The 20,662-nt window shown below is 43.0% G+C and overlaps 1 protein-coding gene across 7 annotated transcripts in view; it reads right to left on the reverse strand.

Annotated features, from left to right (window-relative positions):
* The window catches only part of ZCWPW2 (zinc finger CW-type and PWWP domain containing 2), a 918,117-nt gene that overhangs the window by 267,516 nt on the left and 629,939 nt on the right, over positions 1-20,662 (reverse strand). The window lies entirely within an intron of this gene.

A 20,662-nucleotide genomic window follows, 5' to 3' on the forward strand; every position in this document is an offset into this window, starting at 1 on the left:
AAAAGAGGAATTTGAGGAGCGATATTGCTGGTTAGACTGATATTGTTGGTAATTTTGCTGGTTGTAAGGCTGGTATCTGTTCGACTGATATGATGACCTTTGACCAAATTGACCTCTAGCTCCTCTTCTCCAAAAGGATTGAAACCTTCCCTGCTGAAGGGACCCCAGCGCCCGCACCGTGCCTGCCTTAATGCCCTGGAGTGCATCGTCTATGTGTTTCCCGAAAAGATTTTCCCCATCAAAGGGCATGTCGACTATTTTGGCCTGAACCTCAGGCCGAAAAGAGGTAGCTTTCAGCCAACCTTGCCGTCTACGCGACACTGCTCCCGCCATCTGGCGAAAAGCCATCGAAGATATAGCCATGGTGGTATCAATGGATTCCGAGGCCGCTCTTAATCCATCCTGTAGAATAGCCACTGCTTCTTCTTTTTTTATCATCTGGTAGATGAGCCAATAGTGACGCTATATCGGACCACATCTGCCTGTTGTAACGGCTAAGGAGAGCCAAAGCATTTGCCGCCTTGATGGTAGAAGCTGCCATTACTGCAAATCTTTTGAAGTTCAAATCTTAGCAGCCTTTTCAATTATATCATGAAACCCTCCAATGTCTTGAGGAGGCGAGTTCGCTGGTGAAGGAGATGGAGAAGGGGTTGTTGGTAAAATGTACTCATCCCATTCTACTCCAGCCGGAGCGTCCTGAATAAGCTCACCCTCTTCTGGTTGATCATCTCCATCATTGTCGGCCAAGTCATCTCTTATTGTGACTATCGGTGGAGAACGCACTCTTTGCACTGCAGCTAAAGACTGTTTTACTGGTGCTGGAGGCTGAACTACTGGAGCCGGCGGATTAGGGGTATGAGCCTTAGGGAAGCGACGGTAGTAATCATTAATCATAAGTCGTAAGTCCGTTACCAGCGATGCAGGCATTGATATAGATTCTTCCCTTCTTTCAGGTTGCTGTTCTTCCTCTTCCTCCTCGTAGTCACAAGGTTCCTGAAAAGATTTGTATCTTGTGGACTTAGTCTGAGTAGCATCTTTAAAGGAGTAAACTTCCTCCTCATCCGTGTCCTGACTCTTGATTTGTAGTTGGGAGGGACTATATGCCACTCCCGAAGATTCCTCATTGTCCGATTCCTGCATTTCCAGTAAGTTTTATGGAGGAAGTGGAGATATCTTCGTCCATGATGTAAACTCGGGAGATTTCCTTATCGTCGACGGGCCTGTCGACGAGTGAAAAGATCTGATAGAGATCATGGTCCTTGACTTCGGCGATTTAAAAGCCTTGGTCAGGCTCTCGTCGACGAGCTTGTCGTCGGAATTTGAATAATCGTCGACAATGTCGTCGACGGGATGGCTGACGACGCTACCGTCGACGGTGTCGTTGTCGTCGTTGACGTCGTTGTTCGTCTCGTCGTCGGAGATGAAGCTTTTCCTGTCGACGGAGTCGTCGTCATCGACGCAACAGACTTGGTACCTGTCGATGCTGCCGTCCTGGTCGAGATGGCCGTCATCGACGATGTTGTCGTCGACGTTTTGACAGGAACAACAGACTGGGACACCACAGCACTGGATGAGGGGGCAGAAGACACCGCCCTATGACCAGAGGACTTTTTCAGAGGAGTTTGAGGGAGAGAAGAAGCCTCTTTTCCCTTGGTTTTCGGCTTTTTAGGATACACAGAATCTTCTGAAGTGGAAGATTTCCTCTTCTTGGAAGCTTGGCTAGTGGATTCCTCCTCTGAATCAGAATCTGAGGTGGCCTTCTTCTTCTGAAGCCACAACAGAAGACGTGCCTCACGATCAATTAAAGTCTTAGCAGAAAAGGTTCTGCAGTGCTTGCAGTCTTTTGCTATATGCTTGGGGTGAAGGCAGTATAAGCAGTCCTTGTGAGGATCTTCTGAAAAGAGCCTGGCTTTCCCACAGCATCTGCAAGGCCTGAAAAGCCTCTTCTTAGCGATTTCAGCCATTATAAGGTATAATATAGATCACAATACCAGAAGAAATTCAGCAGTTGAAAAAGGTCAAAAGTTCACACAGGAACAAACTGAGCAAAGCTCAGGGAGACTCCTTTCTCACATGAAGGCGGTTGGAAATCTGAGGTAGGAGAGTTCTGCTGGAGAGTGTGATATCAGGGCTTGCTACTGATTGGCTGAGTTTCGGACCAAACAATAAGGAGGTCTGGTTACCAAATATTTCAGTCTCTATTGGGGTTTTCTATGCAGTTCTTTCATCTCTATGATACTGCTTTGGTCATTCTGTTACCGTGAGACTCCCAAAATGACGACGGGGAAGATACAAGCATGCGAATCTATGAAAGATTCAATACTGGAGAATGAAGTAAATCATCCCAAGCATATTCAGCACAGCTTAGAGTAAGGAACCATATAGGAGTTCCTAAGTTCCTTAGCATACATTTGAGTTCTCCATGACGACGGTACCAGTACTCATTAGTACCACGCTGACATGCCATCAGATTAATCGGCTGAGATTCCAAAACATTATCTTTCTGCTATACTTTATCCATAAATTCCTTTGCCGAAACATTTTGCAGATGTACACCTGTTTTCAATATATAGTTTACTGCATAAGAAAGTCCAGACAAATCACTATAAAAAAAGATGAAACAAATACGGAATACATTGTCGAAATCTTGGATCTTCTGCATATAATCTTGATGTCCGGTATTCAGATGCAGGAATCTGCACAGGTCGTTCATCATATCGTCCTCCTTTTCCTGTGGGAAACAACTGAGGGAAACAACGAGCTTCCAAGCTTTTTTCCCATAAACTAATGGGACTTCCTTTTGCTTCTTTCATTTGGAATAACTCTATAGCATTCCCCATCATTTCTTTGGAATGCAGTGTATGAACACTGCATATGAACTGTAATGTTCGTAGATTATTTCAGTTCTGGACACATCCACTTTTTCAATTTGTCCAGATGGCAAGTCACTATCTTCTTGTACAGTTATTTCTTCTTCTCCCACATACACATTTTTGTAATATTGATTATTTTTTACCAGATACAACGTTGCCTTTTTCACTTTCCTAACATCCACTAATTCTTGCCAGATGTTCTTACTCTTAGTAGGAACACCATTAACAAGAATAACTAAAGGTTCATCCTCTACATTTTCTACACCAATAGTTTCAATATTTTTCTTTAAATGTAGAGGCAAATATACAACTCTTCCATTTAATCCTCTCTATAAATCTGAAGGAGGCAATTTTCCTGTCTTAGGCTCCATACGAACAATAGCCTGAAATGGATGGGCACATTGAATAAGAATACACTCATAGGTATTTAAATCCATCAGTTCAGAAGGAATATTTACCAACTCAAGATTATTATGCACAGCTCTAGCAGGCATTTTGTTCTCATCTAATTTGGTATAACAATATTTACAATTACGCTGATTAGAACCCAAATCAAAACAATTCTCAACCAACAAATAAGTTGCAAAATCCTTCCACTCATTATCATTTTCCTTTTCACTTTTTAAATACAAATCAACAGTCCTGGTCTGATTTTTATAATGAGTTTGTCGACCACAGATACAAGAATAATTTGGCCTTTCACCTGAAATCACCTTAAACTTTGTAATTTCTTGCTCAAAATTTTCTACACTGCAACGTTCTACATTTTCTTCCACATTTTCTTCTATTAATGTCTCAGTTTCTGCACTGTCTTCCTGAGGACCAAAGTAACTGACCTGAATTTCATCACAAACATTTGTTACATCTGATACAGATCCAAGCAAAAGAGCACTGTTCAACTTATTTAACATTAGTGCTGGACTTTTTGCATAATTCAATGTTCTCACTAATTTTCTCATTTCAGAATGATGTACTGCTAACATCCTGAAATGGTGAATAACACTTCAACATACTTTTTTAGAAAGACAAGCTAGAGAATGACCTTGCAAACCAGTATTTTCTCTCACTCTGCAAGGGTCTAGTCCTTGCAACATCTTAATCTTTTGTTTAACACTTTTCTTAGTATAGTTATGTAAGAAATTGCGTAAAAAATCAATAGATTCTTGCCGCACACTGCAAATACTACTACAATTCCAAGTGTACACTGGAGCTGTAGGATGTCTCCCTAAAACTTCATCAGCTGACACCTCTTCTGCATTTCTAGGAACAATTTTCTCTTTCTCAATAGGACAACCATTTCTAACCTCATAAGCACGAACACTAGTGTCAACTGCATGCAACAAATCATTACTCTGAAGATAACTTTCTTCATTAAAAAAAGGCTCAGAACTTGAACTATGTTTCCATTCACCCAAAAAAACTCACAAAAATTACTTCTGTTAATTACTCTTCTCAAACTTACTTTTGGCCTTCATTAAATGGATTGGCTTATCTAGTGATCTAATTCTATTGATTACTAAAATGAACAATTTTCTTTTCAATTCCAAAGCTTTCTCAACTACATTTTCTATACCTTTCTTCTTCTTATAAAATACAGTTTTTTTCTTACATCCGTTAATTTCTTTAATTAAATTTGACACAACTCTATTATATAAGATTTTTTTCCTAATTTCCATTAATTGGTTTTTCCTCCTTTTACTATACACAGTTTTCTCTGCACTCGATTTTCCATGATTGTTCTCTTTATTCTTCTTTTTCTTTTTCGTTGCAGATACACTAATACCATTTTTCTGTTTGTGCACACAACTCTTAGGGGGTCATTAGGATGACGGGCGGACCTTGTCCGCCCGCCATCCTATCGGAATTCGGGACCACCCGCCATAAGGGCGGGGGTCCCGTGGGGGGTATTAGGATGTGCCCACCACAGTGGCAGGCACATCCTGCATTTTTAGCATTGTGGCGGGCGGTGCTCTCTGCTCCGCCCTCCACAATGCTAAAAATGCATATCAGCATTTGCGGTGCCTGCCGCTTTGTTAATGCAAATGAAGGGGGGTACCACAGGTACCCCCGTGTGCACCCCCCACCTATACTTCACTCTCAGAGTGAAGACCGCATGCCTTTCCATGGCAGCATCGCCGCCGCGGAGAGGCACCTAAGAACACCCATCATAATATGGCTGGCGGTGTCTGATAGACACTGCCACCATATTATTCCTTTTCCGCCCCGGCCACAAGGCGACTGGGGCGGAAAAGCGGCAGACGGTCTTTCCGTCCGCCGAGGTCCCCCCGCCATGCTAATATGGCAGGGGGGGAACAAGTGTGGATGTCGGGCGGATTGCCCCCGCCAGGCTGGCGGTGGCTACCGCCAGCCTGGCGGGGGCAATCCGCCCGACATCATATTGGGCCCCCAAGTCTTTAATATTTTCCTCAAGAAAAGTGTTCCTTGTCTTACCAGGACTTTTTTTCTTTTTGATTAACACATTGTTCTTCATGTAAATCTTGTTGATGACTTCTCTTCAAATAAACACCTTTCTTTCGTTGTTTCCGCCTTTGAAATTTAGTAGGCATCATACAGTTTTTTCAGTATCGATAAAAACATATATATAACATCACAAAAATAAATATATCAAATATTCTATTATATCACTCACAAAAACAGAGGGAGGATTATGAGGACAAACGTGGGACTATAAAAATAAAAGGACTTACAACAAGAGAGGAAGGAGTATGAAACAAGGGAAAATATAACGAAAAAGGGGAGTATAAACAGACACTGCAATATAACGGAATAAAGGAAGTATGAATAAACTGGAAAGTATGAAAAGGTAAGGGAGAGTATGAAGAGAAAGATGGAAATATGAGGAGAAGAAAGAGTATAAGAAGAAAAAAAGAGAGTAAGGGGACAGAGGGGGCACTATAAGAAGAGAGAGACTGCAAAGAAAAATAGAAAGAATATGTGAAAAGATGCGCAACTATAAGAACAAAAAAGGAATACTAGCAAAGGACAGTTTGTATAAGGACAGAGAGAAGAGTACCAGAAGAAAGCACGAAGAATGTGACGAAAAGTGGAGCAAAAGGAAAAAAGGGGTAAACAAGAATAGAGGATACAGTCTGAGGTGAAAAGAAGGAGTATAAACAGATGGAGGATTATAAAGAGTGAAAAGTGTATGACGAAAGAGGCAGAAGTATGACAAGACAAACAAATATAAAGAGAGAGGTCAGTATGAAAAGACGGAGAATATGAGGAAAGTGCTGCAGAGTGTATACAGTGAGGAGTAAGAGATGTGAGCAAACAATATGAACAGATTTAGAAAGTATAAACAGAGAGGACAGAAAATGAAAATAGAAAAGAAATATGAAGAAAATATGAACACAGAGCGAAGGAATATACTACAAAAGGGAATATAAGAAAAACTTAGTAGTAAGAGGACTCATGGAGAAGTAAGAGAAGAGAGAGGAGAATATGAAAACAGGGGGGAGTATAACAACAGGGGGTAAAATGAGGAGAGGAATGTGACAATAAGAAAATACGAGAATATTAGTAGAGAGTGCAAAGTATAAGAAAAGAGAGAAGAAATGTGAGAACAGACACAAGAGCATTAGAAGAAAAAGAAAAGTATGAGAAAACAATAGGGAGTACCTGCAAAGAACAGCAAGAATAAGGAGAAACATAGAATATAACAACAGAAGAGTATATATGAAGAAAGACGAAGGGATGTAAAAGACACACAGACAAAAATGTGGAGAAAAGACAAATATAAAGGAAGACTGACCGTATAAGCAGAGAGGGAGTACTACGAGAAGACAGTAACAACTATGACGACAGTGGTGAATATAAAGACAAGAGACAATATAAACAGTAGCACAAATATGCAAAAAGAGGAGCAAGTATGAAAAAAAAGTATAAAAAGAGAGCAGAATATAAGAAAAAGAAGATAGTATAATGAGAGAGGAAGGAGTAAGACAAAAGAGGAGGGAGTATGACAAGAGAGTGTAGAAAATATGCAAAAAGGGGCAAATATGGGGGCATATTATCAAGCCTGGGCGATACAATTATCGCCACTTTATCGGCAGGAAACTGCCGCTAAAGTGGCGATAATGGGCTTGATAATATGCTCTATGGAATTCCAATCGAAGCTCATGTTAGATGTGAAAGACATCTAACATGAGCTTCGATTGGAATTCCATAGAGCATATTATAAAGCCCATTATCGCAACTTTATCGGCAGTTTCCTGCCAATAATTTTAACGCCCAGGCTTGATGATATGCCCCATAGGGGCATATTATCAAGGACCGGTGTTAAAATTATCGCCGTTTTATCGGCAGGAAACTGCCGATAAAACGGCGATAATGGGCTTAATAATACACCCTGTTAATTCCCATAGAAGCCCATGTTCTGGTTTTAACATGGGCTTCTATGAGAATTAACAAGGGCGTATTATCAAGCCCATTGTCGCTGTTTTATCGTCAGTTTCATGCCGATAAAACGGCGATAATTTTAACACCGGTCCTTGATAATATGCCCGCCAGTGCCATATTATCAAGAAATGCCATACGCTATCATAACACCATAACCTGGGCTTCTATGGGAATTCAAAAGGGCATATTATCAAGCCCATTATCACCGCTTTACCGGCAGTTTCCTGCCGATAAAAGCGGCGATAATGTATCGCCCTTTATTGATAATATGGCCCATAATCCCTTAATGTACACAGACGCACAAAGTGATATTAAACAAAAAAACATAACAGCATGCATTATAGCAAAACACATTTACTACTATAAAACGTTTAACAACGGACGAATATAGGGGCATATTATCAAGACAGGCGATAACATTATCGCCGCTTTATCAGCAGTTTTCTGCCGATAAAGCGGCGATAATTTTATCGCCTGTCTTGATAATATACCCCATAATTCCTTAATGTACAAAGATGCACCGCATACATTCCCATACACCTTAACAACTCACCTTTCAAATTGATTTGTAGATTAACCGCATGCGCGCTAGCGGTTTTCCCGCTGTGCGCTGCGATTCTCAAAAACCCGTGTTGCTCGTCATCAGCGTAGGGCAGGTTACGCTCATGACGAGCTGAGCTCGTCATGAGTGCCGAAGGGGTTAAGAAGAATACCACTCACACAGTGGATATTCTTAAACAGAATCTCTCTAGTTCAGTGTTTCCAGCAGAACCATGAAATGGAACATTTTCCCTCTCATTTTACACATACATACATATAAATAACCAATTAAAATCATTTACACATTAATTTAAAACGAAACACACATTTCTATTGGTTTAACATTCCAAACCTTTCCAACTGACATAACTTTCCACCCTACCCCCAACAAATCATGCAAAAGTCAACTGTCAACAGAGGTCAAAAGGTCAGCACTGCATAAAACACTGCTCCTCAACAAATTTAGACTATGCATAAGCACTTACTTATAAGTACCAATAAAGCGAAACGGTCTCATTGCAAGCAACCAAGATATAAACACATAAACTTGATAGATATCTGTAAAATATTATTTTTAATTGATTTTTCTTGCTTACGTATGCTTATGGAACAACTTTCAGAATTCGCACTGTACGCGCACACTAAATATACCATAAAAAAAAAATGTTTACAATCTCCGGGGACCCCATCCACTGGGGCTCAAATATAACATTCAAGACCATGGGGGGAGCCCCAAAACACCCACGGTCCCAGCCGGCTCCCTGCGTTCTTCGGGAGTCAGCATTGCTTTTTGTCAGAGAAACCAGCTTTCATACTGCTCTCTCAGACTCTCGCCCAACCATAGCAAACAGCAGTGTCCCAGGGATAGGCACCCTGTAACACTACAGGAGCTGGCCTTCGGAGATGGTGCTCCCAACGGTCATCAAAGGCTCAGAAAAGGCCATGCAAGATTTTGACCTTGGGGATCATTGTAAATCCACCTCAGCAGTCCTACGGGATCAGGAAGTCCTATAGCAAATAGCAAACTTTTCCAATCAATCTCCACACTCAATCTACACACATATACAAATAAATAAAAAATCACATTTATTCCCACATTAAATTAAAAGGAAACACACTTTTATATTGCTTGAACTTTTGCACCCTTTCCAACTGACAAAACTTTCAACCCATCCCCCATTCCACAATCTTCCAGTTACCATAAAAACCCTTCAGGGAACGCCTAACTGAGCACACAGGTGAAAACTTCATCATCCATTGTTGCAATTTAAAACAGTAAGTATGCTTGACTTGACAATATACCAGCTTATCTTATGTAACGTTCTTTTCTGTCAGTTTTTCTTAACCAATAAAAATAAGGCTTTTAAAAACAGAAACATGCATCCTAGTTTTCTGTAGAATGTTGTCAAACAACGAATCATTTCTTTTCTTTTATCAAAACTGCATGTTGTCCACCATTTTAGAAAAATCTTACTTTTCAAACTGCCATTTCATTTACAGAGACCATCAGAGTGCATCCAGACCTCTCTTCAAAATGCTTACAGTGTGGATTGTGGGACACAGCTACATTTTCTGGAGCCAAAGGTACGCACAACAAAAAAGAATTCACAAAGACCTAGGTTTACCAAATGTAGACATTATATGGATTGGACAGAGAGGATTAAAGTGGCACCAATTGATGCCATTGGTGAAATCCTTTTTACATCTCCAACACCCATACCTCATAATTGTGCACTGTGGTGGCCATGACCTAGGCACTTTGACTGGGGTAGGTCTGGAAATGCTTATGATGGACACCTTTAGAGAATTAATGGTACTTTTCCCCCAAACTGCCTTTGCCTATTCTAATATATGCCAAAGGCATAAATGGAACTGGTCCAACCACTATTTGTCAACAGATTGAAAAAGCTAGGAAACGTAAATAAATCTGTTTCTGCTTTTCTCCGAGACTATAGAATGGGGTCCATTTACAACAACAATCTGCGTTTCAATATCCATGGCATCTATAGGAGAGATGGTGCACATTTTACAGATGACGGGAACAGAGTTTTCCTCATAAACTTAAGACTCTGCATCGGTACTTACTTGTAGGTACTAAAATCTCCCAATAAACACAAGGGCTCTTTTTAGAGCCACACAACACATAAACAAATACACTTCATAAATATCTAAAATTATTTTTATTTTTCTTGCTTAGGTACGCTTATGGGACGACTTCCAATCTTCCAGCGGTATGTCGTCCATACGTGCTTGGTACGCGTACGATAAATCTACCATGAAAAAAATAGCCTTTATCACTAATTTTCTATAATCCTCGAGGACCCCATCCCCCAGGGCTCACATCTAACATTGCGGACCGTGGGAACAGCCCCAAGGCCTCCACGGTTCCAGCCGGCTCCCCACTTCCTGCGGGAGCCGGCATTGCTATTCGTCACAGAGAGCAGCTTTCAAACATGATTTCAACAGTTATATATTTTATAAAATAATATAGTACTGCACGCTAAAGCAGAAAAGTCAGCACAATTATGATAGAATAGAAATTCGAAGAAAAAAAATATATACTTCTACACTCAACAAACTCGTAAGCAGAGTAAACAGTTTAATTTAAAAGCACCTTACCACAACTAGTTTTTCAAACACATGGTACAATAAAATGCGTCACAAAATAGGCTACATACATGGTGACTCTATCGTAACGTAGCCGCGGCCTGTGGAGGGATTTGCGGTGGGACAGGCAGACGGGGCAGGGGAGGGGCAGCGGGCCCAGCATTTTGCGATGCTGGGCGCGCTACGAAATTCGTTTTATTAATTTAATTGTTTACTTACCTGCAATCATCCAGATTCTGTTGTTTATCACCCCCTACCCTGCCCCTCCCCCGCCCGCCTGCCTGCCCCAACGCATCTCCCTCCACGGGCCGTGGCTGTCGTAACGTCACATAGAAAAAAGAAAGCCACTCTTACGCTACCAGGAAAACACAACAACAGTATATGGCCCACATTTCCGTTGTAGTGATTTCTTAGTTGCAGCTCTAGTTGTCAGATTGGCACACACACTCCCTCATGGCTGGTATACACCCACACCACACCCATCCAGCACATTCCTCACTACACACGTGACCCTCCCTATAAAAAAGATGGAGCGCACGTGTTGTACGCCATTTTAGAGTTGTTCCCAAAGCACCGAACAAGGGGCCCACTACTACATGCGTGGCCTCTTTGGTCACTGAGTTAGTGGTGCCCGAAACACTGAGCGGGTGAAGAACCTGCGATGATGATGATGGGAGCATGAGTATGTCGTTAGCCATAGAGATATCAAGACTCGGCACCCTATATGAGACTTCTTTGTTGGAGATCGTGAATACATCATGAACAAAGTGCCGTTTCCACAAAAGGCGAGCAGTGAGACTTCAGTACGCATCAGAAGGAGTCAAAGGGTTGTAGCTGACTTCATACAAAAGTGCGACTTAATATTTTAGACAAAAGCACTCCTATATAATGTATTAATTTACATGTTTAATTTTTTTCCCCAATAGCAGTAATGTTTTTATGGATTTCACGGTGGAGCACCGCCCTGGTACCGAACACGCCAATGCTGATGGTCTGTCCAGATTTTTTCGCCTTAGTGACGAGAAATCCCAAGGTGATGGTTAGTTCTCCCCACATTTCAGGTGGAGGGGACGCGTGTTAGACCTGGCATCATTGGCGTGGGTCTCCCTTACCCTCTACTCTTCCTGTCTTGCATGTTGGCTGTATGTAGATGTTCTGGGCGCCGTGCCACTGCTAATCAACGCCACAGTGCGAAGGCTCCCTGTATATAAATGACTGTTTGCTCCCTGTATATAAATGACTATGTGAATAAGGATAACCATAATGCCTACATCCGTGTAGCCTGTTCGGTAAGGATTATTTTCTATCACTCTATCCAACTCAAGGAACCCGATAGGAACTTCGAGTTTGATATGTATATGCTCAGGACATTGAGGGCCACCTTTTAGTAAGGACCATTTATATATCACATGTTTTGAAATGCCTTTCCTGAAAATGAAGTAATTTCTGGCCTAAAGCTTTACTGCGGGTTGTTGCTAGTATGAGTGTTGGCTGTCTCATTTTGGAGCAGCAGGGTCAGATGGGTCAGACCTGGCTGGAGAGAGTGATCGGTATACAGAGAGTGGGAAGGAGTGACTCTTTGATCCGAGCAGGGCCGTGCCTGGCAAGGTGAATGATGGCTCCATCTCCCACTGGGTGTCTGATAGCAGACCCCCTCGTTCTGAAAGGGCAGGATGTCACCTTATAAACCAAGTGCTCCCCGACCCCACCGAACTGGTTCTGACTGAAGTCAGTGATTTGCGACCTTAGAGAACAAAGACTTTTTAGGTATAAAATGCTGCGCTGGAACTTTGTTCAATTGAGTTCCTTCTGAATGTCAAGACGAAACTCTGTTTGAGCGAACAGAGTAAAGGACTTTGAAACTTTCACCAAGCTTGCCGAAGAAACTACCTGAGGGCCTATAATCGAGAGCGCCATTTGCAGAAGTTTCAGGGACATTAGACATCACCCCGTCAGCCGTCGGAATTCCTGTGCGAGGATTTCTACTTGCAGGTGAGGCCTCCGTCCAGTAATCCGGAGCCTCTAGTTCTACTGTGAGGACCATGGACTGCGAACCTTTGAATCTTTTGCCAAACCTGTGTGGGCCGCTGCAGCTAAGAGAGAGCTGCCGCCGCTGAGAGCCCGCCTAACTCTGAACCTTTGAATCTTTTGCTACACCTGTGTGGGCCACTGCAGCTAAGAGAGAGCTGCCGCAGCTGAGAGCCCGCCTAACTCTGAACCTTTGAATCTTTTGCTAAACCTGTGTGGGCCACTGCAGCTAAGAGAGGGCTGCCACCGCTGGGAGCCCGCCTAACTCTGAACCTTTGAACCTTTTGCTAAAACTGTGTGGGCCACTGCAGCTAAGAGAGAGCTGCCGCCGCTGAGCGCCTGCCTAAATCTGCACCTTCAACTCTTCCGCTGGATCCGTGTAGGCCGCTGCCACTGAGTCCCACCGGAATCTGCACCTTCAAACCTTTCGCTGAACCTGTGTGGATCGCTGCAGCTAAGAGAGAGCTGCAGCCGCTGTGCATCCACACTGGTGCTAGCTTGGCCAAGACCATCCTCTGTCGTGTGGGCCGCCGCAGCTAAGAGAGAGCTGTAGCCACTGAGTGGCAACACCTTTCGCTACTTTGCCTCATCGTGATTTGCCCCGTGGGCCGCCGCAGCTAAGAGAGAGCTGCAGCCGTTGAGTGCCCACACCTTTGCTATTTTGCATCATCCTGATTTGCCCTGTGGGCCGCCGCAGCCAAGAGAGAGCTGTAGCCGCTGGGTGCCCACACCCTTAGCTACTTTGCCTCATTGTGATTTGCCCCGTGGGCCACCGGAGCCAAGAGAGAGCTGTAGCCGCTGAGTGCCCACACCCTTTGCATCATCATGATTTGTCCCGTGGACCGCCGCAGCCAAGAGAGAGCTGTAGCCGCTGAGTGCCCACACCCTTTGCTACTTTGCACCATCGTGAATTGTCCTGTGGGCCGCCGCAGACAAGAGAGAGCTGTGGCCACTGAGCGCCTGCACCTTTTGCAACTTTGCATTCTTGGGATTTGTCCTGTGGGCCGCCGCAGCTGAGTGAGAGCTGCTACCGCTGTGGGCCCGCACCTGGCTCACCCTTGTTGAAGATTGTTGCTATCATTTCGTGGGAAGTCACAGCTAAGAAAGAGCTGCTGCCACTGTGCGCCCACCACGGAGCTGTACGACAAGAGTCAGCGCCATCACTAGCCTAGGCCGCCACAGCCTTGTGGTGCTGCCGCTGAGCACCCTCCTGTCCCCGAGTGCCCGAATCATTGTGGGTGCACGCTGCGGACCTCAGCCCCCAACACTTTTGGTCACTGGGAGTCCGCCTGTCACCGTTTCTGATTCTTCGAGAAGCTGCTTGCTGTGTCCCCTTTCGACGACAGGTATCTGGTGTGCAACTGGTCGTGTAGGCCCTGGCCCTGACCCTTGTCAGTGTCACACTTTGGTGCATACGTTATTGTCTTTCTGTTTGAGTCCCTACGGGTTGACGTGAATTGTAGTACTTGATACGCTTTGAGAGTTTTGAGTTAAACTGTTACATAAAGCTATTATTTTTCAATACTTACCTGAGTTGTGTCCTTTTGTGGTGTCATTACTGCCTTATTATTACGTGGTCATAAACGCTTCACACACTGCCTCTGAGATAGGCCTAACTGCTCATGCTACGTTACCACAGGGATGAGCAGGGGTTATCAAAGGGGGTGGCCCTCTTGCCCTGACTTAGGAAGAAGGGTCCCTATTTGGCCAGTGGCACCAGCCATTGCCAACTAGAGACCCCCATTTCTAACAAAAAACACATTTTCAAAATATATAAAATGATATAGTAATACATATTTTTTATATACAATAATGACATTTTAAAACGTTATTACATTGATATTTTTAATTTATATTATATTTGAAAACTTTCTTAAATGTAATATATAAAAAATAAATGTATGTACATGTATTTAATAACATAACATATTTAATAAACAAACCATTTTAATTACAAATAAAAAACTAAACAAAATAAAAAAATTGAATTTACTTAAAACAAATACGATCTTAAAAACATTAATAATTATAATTATAGTTTTAAATAACCAAAACATATTAAAAAAAATTAAAACAATATAAACAAAACTAAAATTCTTTTTTAATCAATGCATGCATTAGTCCCACTACACCTTATAAAAAGTAGAGAAAGTGTCGGACTTAGGAGGTGTACAATTTACAAGTCCCACTAGAGTGAGTAGAACAGTAGGGAAAGTGTTGGATTGCGGAGGGGTAAAATTGACTATTCCCACTCCAATGAGTGCAACAGTAGGGAAAGTCTTAGATTGCAGAGTGGTAACATTTTCTATTTCCACTCCAGTCACTGCAACAGTAGGGAAAGTGTTGAATTGCGGAGGGGTAAAATTGACCATTCCCATTCAAATTAGTGCAACAGTAGGGAAAGTGTTAGATTGGAGAGGGGTAAAATGTTCTATTCCCACTCCAATGAGTGCAACAGTCCGATTTACAACTGGCACTGTTTTGCAAGTTCTATCATACTGAAAGAGAAAGGTTCCTCCTCCCAATCTTAAGGTGTCAAAACTTCATACAATGCAGAGTAGCAGTGCATTTTTTAAAAGCTCTTCCTAACCCCCACTTTTATTTTATGGTAGCATCTTTTCTGTGGGCTTGTTGGAGAAATAGAAGGGTGACGGGCTTGCTGCTCTGAATTTTGTTTAATTTTAGTATTTACGGATCAAATCATATATGTGATTTTGGTTTTAATGAGGTACCTAAAAAGTTTAATACGTTTTTTAAACGCTTTCTTGTTTTTATGTGATCTGTTTTAATGACTGACTATTTGATGAAATTGTGCTTTTACGATCTGTTTGTACAGAGATGGAATAAAGATTTGAATGAATGAGTGCAACAGTAAGGAAACTGTTCGATTGCGGAGGGGTACAATTTCCATTCCAGGCAGTGCAACAGTAGGGAAACTGTTGGACTGCGGAAAGAAAAAAGTTAATATTCACACTGCACGAAGGAGCCAAGATGGCCGCGGAGACGGACGTGTAATCTCCCGGCTCCTCGAGCCCTTGTATCCCGCGCCATAATCCTGCTTCTTATCCTGTACCTGAGTACCGGCGTAGTGTCGGGGGTGATTTCCTGATTCCGGAGGTGTCCCTCCGGAGTTTCTGCCTGCCCGGCACCCTGAGAAACGTCGAGATCCACGAAGGGGACGACCCCAGCCCTGGTCCCGGGACCTGTTCCACACAGCGCCGCCTGTGATTGCCGTGGCTACAGGAACCAATTACCTCGTAGCGGCGCCGTCATCCTGGGCTGACCGACTGGTTAACCGGTCTCTCCGATGGCGATCGGGTGATTGGAACTGCTGGCCGATTGTAAGCCTGACTTGCTCCTTCCCCCTGTTAAAAGCTGCGGGATCGCCATCCATTGTCTCCCTTCTGCCGGGGGCGCCTCGGCGGCCATTACTCCCTCACTGCCTCGCCTCTCCTGTGCCGATCGGAGAGGGCCCCCCCCCCCCACGGTGTGCAGCCTGCGACTGCGGACCTGTCCGGTCCCGAGGGAGCGGTTCATTTTCTCCTGGCGCCGGCTCTGCCTGGAATCACTGTTTGCTTTGACGGTGGGAGCATGACGACCGGTTCCTTTGAGGCAATGGCGGATGGCGCCCTGGCTCCTGCTCGAAATCCCCGGCTTGCTCCTCGTTGGGGAGCTGATTTGACTGACGCGTCTTATATTACGGAGGTAATGGAGCTACACTCTCAAGCTACTCTCACCTCTGTTTTCCTGGCTCTGACTAGACTGCGGGGTGCCTGGCAAACGTGCTTGCGGCTGCTGGAGGGGAAAGTTGATAGCTGCCTGGCTGATTTGGACTACACTCTGCCCGTCCTCTCTCCCTGCTCTGCTACACTGCCTCCGCGGTCCCCGGTCTGTGAGACATTGTTGCCGGAGACGTGTGGAATTGATCAGCAGCTTCGCCGGTTCATGGGGAACGAGCCACATTGTTCCCGCCTGTGCACTGATACATTGTCTCTCTCCCCAACACGGAAAGCAACCTCGCCCACTGGGTTCCAGGGACCGCTGCTTCAGTATTTGCCTATCCTGTCCGACTGTGCCTATCTCTTGGGGACATCGTTATCTCCCACAATGTGTGGTGTTGAGGATTTTGACATTCTGCTCCATTTACGTGTTGACTCTGGCCGGGACTGGCAAATTTTACTTAGTCCTTGGACTCTTCACTATTGCCGAGTGTGGCCATTTTGTTTCTTTGTTCTTGGGGGGGGTGGGCTCTCCCCTTCTCTTCGCGGTTGCTGGCTTCCCGGGGGGGGCGGGCGCAGGAGGACATCTTAGATCGGGCCAGGGCTAGGTCTTTTAGTGTGTTGGGTGCATGGGCGGGCGGGGCCTGGGTTGGGCTTGTTCCTGGCTTGCTCCGCTTGCTTCATCGGAATTCTTCCTCCGCTTCTGCATGGCGCTGACCATTTGTTTCGCAATGCGTAGGGGTTGCGGGCGGCTTGGGGTCCGGGAGATCTATTTTTGTGTGGGCTCCTCCCCGCATCCTTCTTTTGGGAGTGATAGATCAGCTTGTCCTTTTCTTCCTCCCTCTATTCCTGTGTGAAAATTCTCATTTCTTATCTTCTTTTTTTTTCCTTTTTTCTACGCTTCACTAGTTTTCTCTTCTCCTTTCTTCCGTCTTCTTTTCTTGCTGCATTTCGGGTTTATGGGGCGACAGGCACGCTGCTAGGGGGGGGGGTAGACCATAGCCTCTGCATGTGTGTAGGGTGGGGGGTTATATTTCATTTTTGTTAGTTTCTATGGGACCTATTTTTGCACTTTTATAATTTTTCCTTTTTCCTTGCTTTCCTTTTCTCTTTCTCCCTTTCTTATTTTCCTCTCTTCTTGTTGTTGTTTCCTTTTTCTATATTTCGGGTAAATCTGGGCGACAGGCACGCTGTTAGTGGGGTAGACCGTAGCCATTACAGTGATGTAGGGTGGGAGGGGTGTTTGTTGTTTTAGTTTGTTTTCTTCTATGGTCCCTTTTTGTCTTTCTCAGGGGGTGGGCTGCGTCCCTTGGTGTTTACTCCTTAGTCTCATTAGCGTCTGCACTTTTTCCCTTTTCGGGGCGGGTGGGCTGTTACGTATGGCGTCCACTTTATTTGTTTGTTGGTATTCTCTGTCTATTTTGTACCTGATATGGGCGTGTGTGATTTTTGGGCTCTGCCCTACTATATCATCGGCTTGCGTGGGGGGCTGTTCCCTCCCGCCCCCCCCGTTTTCTCTTTCGGTATATGCTGCATGACGCGCTGGTAGATGTGGTTACTGCCTCCTTTATATAATGTAAAATGAAACCTCTTTATCCTGGCGCTGGCGATGTTATGTTTGTTGCATCCATCCTGTGCTCATTCTGTCGTGTACATTGCTATGTTTATTGCCTCTCCTGACTTTGCGGCCGGCCCCTGTGGTTGTTGGCCAGCGCTTGTACTTATACCTGTTCTTCAATAAAGGTTTAAAAAAAAAAAAAAAAAAAAAAAAAATATTCACACTGCAATTAATACTACTTAAGAAACAAATTCTCTATAAAACAATAAAATAATTGCAAAAATAAAATACAATTTAAAATATAAGTATTTTACTAAAAAAACAAATGTATTTCATATAAAAACATATTTAACAATAATAATTTACACTATTAACAAAAATATTTCTCAACAAACTAATTACCAAATAATAATACGTTACGCAATATGTTCCCACAACATATACAATACACTACTAAAATGTAATAAACAATTAATTACACAATTAACATAATAGATTTTAAATGTAATAATTATCAATTACAAATTTAATTATAACCTAATTATAAATACATTTACTTCCAACCATATACCCCAACAAAGCCCAAACCCACACATACAATTTTAGTTAAAAAACATGTATTACACAATTAAAATAAATTGAATAATTATTATTAAATGCAAATATAAATATAAATGACTTAAAATTAATTTACTTCCCACCCTGTGCCCCAATAAACTCCAGAACCCATACCTAAAATTACAAAACGTTTTTACACAATTAAAATAGTTAATTAGCAAATAAATAATTAATATTACTTAACAAGTAATTATTCATTAATTGAAAATTGAATTACTTCCCGCCCTCTAGCCTTATAAACCCAACCCACCAATAACATTTTAATAAAAAAATATTATATACACTATTAACATGCTTAATCAAATGAAAGTACTTTCCACCCTATACACTGAACAACACACACATAAACGTTTATTATTTTTATTTCACTATTAACATGATTAATTAATAATTAAAAAAATAATATTAATTAAAAATTCATCACTAATTTATTATAACTAAATTACTTCCCACCCTGTCCCCTTAAAAACCCACAACCAGCTACGATACTAACCATAACAAAAATTACCTAAATAAAATGTAATACCTTCTAAAAATGTACAAATACATTAAAAAACATAAACAATAATTATACAAACACATTAGATCATATACATTAAAAATATATACCAAAATACGTAACAATAATTAAACAACAAAATTAAAACCAACTATATTTGTTGTAAACTATATTTAAAATTTGGATAGATTATAAATCAATATTACTTACCTTAAAACAGATATTCTTTACAGCGATATTCTTGCTGATGATATTTCCATGCCACAATATTTTTTACTAGATATTTTTGTAAGTCGATACTTTGTACTCAGTAGTTAGTCTCAGCACCGACACAGGCGCTGCCCGTTCCATTTTTAGAACAGCAGAAGTTTCAAACCTACCAATCTCTGGAAAAATAATCTAAGTTATAGGAGTTGCTAATTAACAAATGACCAACCCTGTAATAAAAGCAGTTCCTATTAAAATAAGGTCCTTTGAAGAAAGGCACCAGTTTGTGGTGTGTGATTCCAGTCCTGTAAACCTTTTAGGACGTGACTTATTATACAAACTATACTGTACCATTTATGGGTGCACTAGAGAGCCAGAAGCAAAATGGGCGCCCATTAGTGCAGCTACGCCGGCCGGGCGACATTAATACATTCAAAATCCACCCATCCAGCGCTGTTACATCCTAAGGTTGGATCCCAATGTTTCGAGGTGACCCAGCGTGCATTGGAGCCGCAAGTTCCTGTGAAAATCCTTAATTGCAGCTGCGGGATCGGGACTGAGCGGTGCGTGGCGCACATCCTGCCTGGCTAGTTCCATGTGTGGACCATCGATCCTGGCGGCTGCAAGAGCACGTTACGGAGGTGAAGAATCGGTGGAAGTGCCCTGAGTGAAACAGTGTCTGGGTCCGGGTTGTGATGCCGGGGCTTCGCACCGGAGCTGTCTCTGAAGGCAATGAAGACAGTGCCGGCTGACCCCATTTATATGAAGCTGTCCGTCAGAGCCGCACCAATGATACAGAAAGACATCTTGAGAAAGATAATAGATAGTGTATATTGTGCTAAAATCCAGCAGAGCAACATGACGTGCCGAAATTCAGCCGCTCGCCGAGTCTTTATGGAACTACGGAGTAATACTCTGCAAGTTTCAAAAACCCTTAATTTTTAACTTGCCAGTCGGCTGCTTTCTTGCAGATGAGTTGTCATGTTTCTTGTTAGCTAAAGAAAGACTTAGGGGCCTATTATGAGTCTGGCAGTCCGAGGACCGCCAGACACGCGGTGGCGCACTGGTGGCAGTCTTGCAGCCGCCCCATTACCACCCTGGTGGTCCAGAGGCACCTAAATGCTTGGCAATATCTGCACCACTGTGGGAACGCCAAAGGAAAAGCTTGCCATTGACTTAAAAAGTCATAATAGGGCAGGCGGTCTGCACATGGGTTTGGTGGTGTGGCGGGGGGCAGTCCCACCACCGCACCATCAAACTCGTTATGGGTCTTTATTGTTTGTATTAGACGACTGACAGTGAGGCCTGTGGGGAGGAAGCTGGCCGGAAACCTGGAGAAATAATGGTCAATAGAGGCCTTCTGTTTTCTGTGTATCAGGATGGTGAGGTGCTTAAGGCTGATCACTGCAGCCCCAGTTTCAATGAGATAGGAACTAAAGCTAAAAAAGGGTATGTCCACTCTCAGCAACTGAGTTGGTTCTTGGTGATGAGAAGTGAGATATGGATGTTTTTGAAGTTACTGTTACATTTAATTGGTGTTTCCACAACTAGTTAGGCAGATTTCACCTTGATTCGACATTAATCTCAGCCTCGG

The sequence above is a fragment of the Lissotriton helveticus genome, chromosome 10, assembly GCF_964261635.1.
Source record: "Lissotriton helveticus chromosome 10, aLisHel1.1, whole genome shotgun sequence".
Lineage (NCBI taxonomy): Eukaryota > Metazoa > Chordata > Amphibia > Caudata > Salamandridae > Lissotriton > Lissotriton helveticus.